This window comes from Euprymna scolopes, chromosome 35 (genome assembly GCF_053919585.1).
Source record: "Euprymna scolopes isolate OS-2025 chromosome 35, ASM5391958v1, whole genome shotgun sequence".
Taxonomy (NCBI): domain Eukaryota; kingdom Metazoa; phylum Mollusca; class Cephalopoda; order Sepiida; family Sepiolidae; genus Euprymna; species Euprymna scolopes.
The window spans coordinates 36,168,534-36,176,033 of NC_136516.1; positions in this window are offsets into that span (position 1 = coordinate 36,168,534).

A 7,500-nucleotide genomic window follows, 5' to 3' on the forward strand; every position below is an offset into this window, starting at 1 on the left:
AAAATTATACTTTCGTATATTAACTCATGTGATTATATATATATATATATATATATATATATATATATATATATATATATATATATATATATATATATATACGTAGTTTTTGTTGTTGATTTTTTAAACAATATTAAGGTTAATGTCTCCACCTTGGAGATCCGGTGCTTTCTTAGAAAGTTGCCGACTTTTTATTTGGACGTATTTATTTATTTATTTATTTTAAAACAGTACGCTGAAGAGGGGTAGTGGTCCGAAACACGCGTGTACGTAGATTACTGTTTTAAAAAAATAATATATACATAATTATTTTTTTACTATAATAATTAAATACCTACAGACATTAGTGTTTCTTCCTTTCGGGATTCTTCAGTGCAGGGTGTCACGATTACTACCAGTCGAACGATTCGAACCCCGCGACATCTCTGGCTCGATTAGCGGAGGCCGTATCCATTCGGCTACCATTAACCGTGTGAAATAGCGTTGAATTTTAAACATTTTAATTTAAATGTTCATTACGTCAGACAGACAGTGATCAAATCATTATACGATGATCTACGCATAAGAGCTAAATTGACCGACTTTTTAATTCAACTGAAAGTGCTCAACGATATTAACTGTATGTATCCGGCATTACCCGGAATCTTTTGCCTCACATATTTAAATTTTGCTATAACGTCATGTATGACGCAATCTACTATGACATCATGTATGACGCCATACATGGGTTGCTTTTACCAGGAGGGGTCAGTTTTTTCGTCATTTTTGCAAGACGTACGCCTACCAATCTCAACGTACGTTTATAAAACGTTATTTCGAAGACCCGTGACATCATAAATCGACGTGACCGAGACAGCGCGTTAGCTTTCTTTTTTTACAACCTTTTCCTTTTTTTTACCACCTTTTCCTTTTTTTTACCACCTTTTCCTTTTTCGCGTCACAAGTTCAAGGCTACCTGCCTACTGCAGCTATATATATATATATATATATTTTTTTTTTTTTTGCGCTCGCACGGGCACTCGTTGCTATTTTGATTGAAACGTTTTTTTTTTTGTTCTGGGGGTTGGTTGCTTAGTACACCACCTCTCTCCACTCGGGCAACGCCGGGTAGCCATGCTAGTATTACTATAAAATCCACCTTCACCGAAACGGTACATTCTTCAAAAGACATAGTCGGACATTTTACACCGGTTCTTTACCGGTGAATTCGTTCATATATTTTTTTTATTTAGTGAGTCGCTGACCAAAGCAGCAAACAGGGCTGGCAAAAGTGCATTGAGAATGGTGCTGACTATGTAGAAAAATAAATTCTGGAGCACAAAAGGTCGCTCGTTTTAATGGTACCACTCCCGTCTTCGTAGCTCTTCAACGTTTTAGTTTGTAGTTAAGAAATAGGTGTTACCTTTGGAACGACCCTTTTTATATTGCCAACTATCGTCACATCTGTTAACTAAGTTGTCAGTATTGAGAGATTTCGACCTAGAAACCATCAATTATTTATCCTGCCTTGTTTGAATGCGTTTGGCATTTCCACAGGTTTAAAATCGACCATGTGTCTAAATTTACCCATTGAGAGATTAAATATATATATATGTGTGTGTGTGTGTGTGTGTTTGTGCGTGTATGCGCGTGTGTGTGTGTTTGTGTGTGTTTTAAAAACATATATATATATACATATATATATGTATGTATATATATATATATGTTTTTAAGCGGCAGACGATAATATGATGACTCAATATTTATATATATATGTGTGTGTGTGTGTGTTTTAAAAACATATATATATACATATATATATATGTTTATATATATATATGTTTTTAAGCGGCAGACGATAATATGATGACTCAATATTTATATATATATATATATATATATATATATATATATATCACAACTTTGCACGTGTGTATAAACAATAATACGTTAAACGATAGAAAATTTCATGATACTCGAAAGGAATCACGGTTGATTTGTTAAGCACAGGGTCGTCCATGCAGATCTGTTTGGGACTTTCGACTTCATAAACCAGTTATGACGTAATCAGTTTGAACCGTTCAGTTGGACAACGAGTTTGGTATTATGTTTTTGAATTTTTTTGACATTTCGTATTTGGATTATTCGGACTACAGTTCTCATCCTGTGTTATTCACACAACGTTTCGACCGATGTAACTTCCTATCTCATTCAGGTGGATCTAGAAAGTGAACATAGAGGAATCAGTTAAATATAGTACGACTTTATCTCCATTACCCCGTTCTCTCTCTTTCTCTCTCTTTCTCCCTCTTTTTCACCCCAAGCAAGGTACATTGCCACTTATTTGTTACAGCATTACTGCAACAAATCCCGAACCCACGTATGGCAGCTGTATCCAAATGAGCAAGCTGTGTGCTAGATGACGTCACGGCAAATAAAAAAAGGTTATATTAAAGCAGAACGTGTACACAGACCTAGGATCACGATCACGTTCGAGAGGATTATGACCAGGTCTTATTCGGGAAAATACCAGGAAATAAATATTGTTTCAACGAAAAAAAAGTGAGTTGAGTTCTTTTTCTTCTTGTTATTTCTTGCGGCGGAGTCTACAACGTGTTGGGCCCCCTACATGTTAACACGTGTGTAAATTATAATGTTACACCGCTATATCGTGTCTAATAGCGGACTGTGTAGAGTTGAGCAGCGAGATGTCGAGATGTCTGTTCACATTACATTTAAACTTCTACAGATTAGTGCAGTCAAGGAAGCAAGGTAGGGAATTCCGAAGTCTAGTTGTCCAATAGAAGAAAATATTAGAGTAGAAGGCTTTCCAGAATCTAAGGACTTCAGCAGTGAAATGGTGGAATTTTGTTGCTTGTCTGGTTAGTCGGGAGTATGTATGTCGAGGTGACACAAGTGTTATGAGTTCATCAGAGCACATTCTATTGTAAAACAGGTACGATGATGCAACATTGCGGCAATGGAATAGGGGTTGAAGCTTGGCCGACAGCACAGGAACTCGCTTCTCTCTCTCTCTCTCTCTCTCTCTCTCTCTCTCTCTCTCTCTCTCTCTCTAAGTTAGAAGTTTTTATCCTGCCCCTCCCCCAACCAACAGAGATTAGACCATTCCTGTAATGACCCGGTCCCTGTTGATTTTGCGATGGGTGTAAAAGTTCTATGCAGTTCTAGGAGATCCACCCTCCTAGGCTTTGAGAAAGGGGTAAGCTTATTGTTGATAGCCTGAGGCTGCTCAGGCACTTTTTGCAGGTCAGATTACCCCTCATCTGGGACGCTGACTTCTCAATCCCACTTTCCGACCCTGGTGTTACAGTTCTCCCCCCCTCTCTCTCTCTCTCTCTCTCTCTCTATCTCCCCGCTCTCTATCAGTATTTATAATCGAAAATATTTCTATTATATTTCTATTAGTCTGCCTGTCTGTCTATCGCTTCCACTTTTTTCGAAAACTACTCAGCGGATCTGGTTGAAATTTTGTACATGCCTTCGCAACGATACGATGAAACGAACTAATTATCATAGTATGCGTTCGATGAACAATTAACGATTAATTAGGATTATTAGAAATTAATCACAACCACCTCTTAGTTACTATAGCAATATTCTCTGATATATATATATATATATATATATATATATATATATATATATATATATATATCAGAGAAAATTTCTAGAGTAAATAAGTAATATATATATATATATATATATATATATATATATATATATATATATATATATATATATATATAATAAATCCCACAGTCAAACAACGTCGCAGCCCACAAGAGCCATAATAGTCAACCTACCGGAAGTCCAAGACTGGAGTTTCGCCCTCATTTGGGCTCATCATTTAGACTCATCCGAACTTAAGATTCGAAATCCGAGCCTCTTGCATGCGAAGTAAGCATTCTGCCAACTAAGCAAACGACCCCCACACAAGAAATTCTATTAACTAACACAGATCAAACAAACCGCGCCGAAATCCGACTGTGAAATGGACCTACTTCGTCTCAACAAAGGACGTGGCCATCCAACCACCTAATAACCCAAAGCCGATGTCTCACAAGTAAGGCGTTTGCTCAGTTGGCAAAGTGTATGCAAGAGACTCGAGTTTCGAATCCTGGGTCCGGACCTGTCCAACCGATGAGCCCAAATGAGGGCGAAACTCGAGTCATGGATTTCCGGTTCGTTGACTGTCATGGCTCTTGTGGGCACCGACGTTGTTTGGCTGTGGAATTTATGATATATTATCTCTCACATTCTGAAAATCCTATCATTAATTGTTTGCTAGGTTAGCATTGCTGGATTGCATCATCCTTTCGAGTTGAAACTCCTACTCGTGAGACATCAACTTGGAGTTATTATCTCGTTATATATATATATATATATATATATATATATATATATATATATATATATATATATATATATATATATATACGGCATTATCACGTTGATACATCGATTTCCGTTAGATCACCGAAGCTTTTCTCTCCCCTGCAACCTCTCTCCCACAGAAGAGACGTTGCGAGCCTGTCTCTGTTTTATCGTTATTTCCATGGCAAGTGCTCGTCTGAGTTCCATTCTCTGGTCTCCCCTCGCCAATCTTTCCCGAAAAACACCCGACTAGCTGAAACCACTGTCAATAATTTTCCCCACTCTTTATCCGTGCCTAAATCAAAACGTAGATTCCATGAACAAAGCTTTTTTTCTTAGAACTGCACGGCTGTGGAACTCTCTGCCGCTTGCCTGTTTCCCCCCCCCCCCCGAATTCAACCTGGCAGTCTTCAAGTCCAACACAAACAAATTTCTGATGAACCTCCCCCTTAAGTAATGACACCTTATCAAATCCCCAATACTATTACTACGATACTATCCCTTTGATTACTGTACACACAATAACCCTTATCCCCGAGTGGCTCCTGGGCCTTGATAAGTAGTGTCCTCTATGATAAAAAAAGCTAATCATCGTTGAACCTGGTCTGTACTAAAATGAAGGACCATTTGGGAATACCAGGGTGCTATATGTTCCGGCATTATTTCCTGTTGTCCTGGACATCATGCCAGTGCTGATTCGAGAGAGGTGTGGTTCGTGATTGTGCAACCCTTGCCTCATAATTACAATGCAGCTACCCTTACGAGGCTGAACGGAGGCGATGATATTCAGATCAAAGTCGTATAGCAAACATGTGTGCGTGTGTACGTGTGCAAGTTCATTAACTGCCGCTTCTGATGTGTCAGCTCTTGATGTCGGGCGTGCTCAGAGTATTTCGATATCTATTTTTGGAAACAAGTTCAGAAAGGTTAATTCTAAATTTCTGGCACATACACAGAAAAGACCCTAGGCATCTTTTTTTTTTTTTTGCTGGTGTGTGTGTGTGGGGGGGGGTCGTTGCATTCATTTTTTTTTGAAGCGATCACATTTTCGCTTCGTAGACATTTCATCTGCAGCACTTACATTTTTTTTGTTTGTTTTGCTATCCAGTTTGGATTGAGCCCGTCTTGGAAAACTTCCATTCGCAATCTCTGGAAACACCCAAATAAAATTGTCCAACAGCAACAAAGTATTGTTTTTTGGTGACGTTTTTATAGTGCTACCCCCCCCCCCCGCTTGAGATTCGACTTTTAACTATTGCTGCTTTTGTATTTGTTATTGCTACTGTTTTTATTATTGCTGTTGTTGGTGTTGTTGTTATTTGTGTTGCTTATTGTTGTTATTGCTGTTATTGTTGTATTGTCGTTGTTATTGGTGTTTTGTTATTATTGCTATTGTTGTTTTGTTGTTGTTATTGCTGTTGTTATTGACGTTGTTATTATTACTGTTGTTGTTATTGTTGTTATTACTGTTGTTGTTTTGTTGTTGTTATTGCTGTTGTTTTGTTGTTATTGCTGTTGGTGTTGTTTTTTTGTTGTCATTGCTGTTGCCATTGTCGCTGTTTTGTTGTTGTTATTGCTGTTGTTTTATATATATATATTTTTTTTTATTACATTTTCACCCCATACAATGCACATTACCACTTTGGTGTAGGGGGCTACTAACAGGGGCAACAACTACTGGGGTACTATGTAGGGATTTGGGCAGCAAGATGTTGGTTCACGTTGAGCTTGAACTTCTGCACGTCAGTATAGTTGGGGAAGCAGGGACCTGGAATGGAATTCCAAAGTCTAGCGGTTCTGGGGAAGAAACTACTGGAGTAGAAAGCTCTTTTACATCTAGGGACTTCTACAATATGGGTGTGGGATTTTGCAGCCTGTCGGGTCTGTCGAGGGTGTTCACGTCGTGGAGGCACAAGTGCTTGCAGTTCGTCAGAGCATTCATCATTATAATACTTGTAGAACAGGCAGAGGGATGCAACGTTTCGTCGATGGGACAAAGGCTGAAGCTTAGATGTCAGTTCAGGACCTATCAGATTTGCGACTCTCTTTTGAACCTTGTCAAGGAGCGAGAGACTAGTAACCGATGCACCAGCCCAAATATGACAGCAATACTCCATACATGGGCGAATGGTGCCTTATAGAGGTACAGGATACTATCGGGTGTTAGTAGTTTTCTAGCACGGTAGAGAGAACCCACCTTCCTTGCAGCGGCCCTGGCAATGCCCTCGATGTAATTGTTCCAACTCATGTTTCCTGTGAACGTTAGGCCAAGGAGCTTGAAAGACGTGCTCTCAGATAAAGAGTCGTTGGCCATTGCTATAGGTGGTAGAGAAGGTTTCTTGTAATTATTGAATGAAACTAGTTTAGTCTTGGCGGCATTGAACGTGACCATCCATTTTTGTCCCCATTCCACTACAGATTGGAGGTCATCTTCTAGAGTTTCTGCCATTTCTTTAGATATGTGTTCATTTGTTTTCCTGTCGTGTCTGTTATAGAGTGTGGTGTCATCAGCATATATACCCATCTCAGAGGAACTTTTGTCGGGGAGGCCATTTATGAATATCAGGAACAACAGAGGTCCAAGGATAGACCCCTGGAGCACTCCCGCATTTATATCATATTGTTTAGATGTACGACCGTCGAGGACAACCTGGATTTTTCTCTTATCTAAGAAGGATTTAATTATGCTTAGTATTCTACCAATGATACCGTATGATCTAATATTCCTGAGGTGACCCTCATGCCATACCCTGTCAAAAGCCTTAGATATATCTAGAGCTATCGCTCTGCCCTCCCCCGCTTTGTCCAGTGAATGGTATATACGTTCAGAGATTACAGTGAGGATGCCTGCTGTGGAACGGGCTTGTCTAAATCCATATTGTTTGTCAGTCAGAAGCTTAGCATCTGTAAGGTGACGGACTAGAGCATGGTTGATTAAGGTCTCAAATATTTTGGCAAAAAGTTGGAGGAGGCTAATGAGGCGATAATTTAATGGGTCAGTTCTTTCGCCAGAATTCTTGAATACTGGTACCACAGAAGCAGTTTTCCAACTGCCCGGAAAGCAAGATTCATTAAGGCATTTGTTGTAGAGTTTGGAGAGAACTGAAGCTACTTCAGCTGAGCACT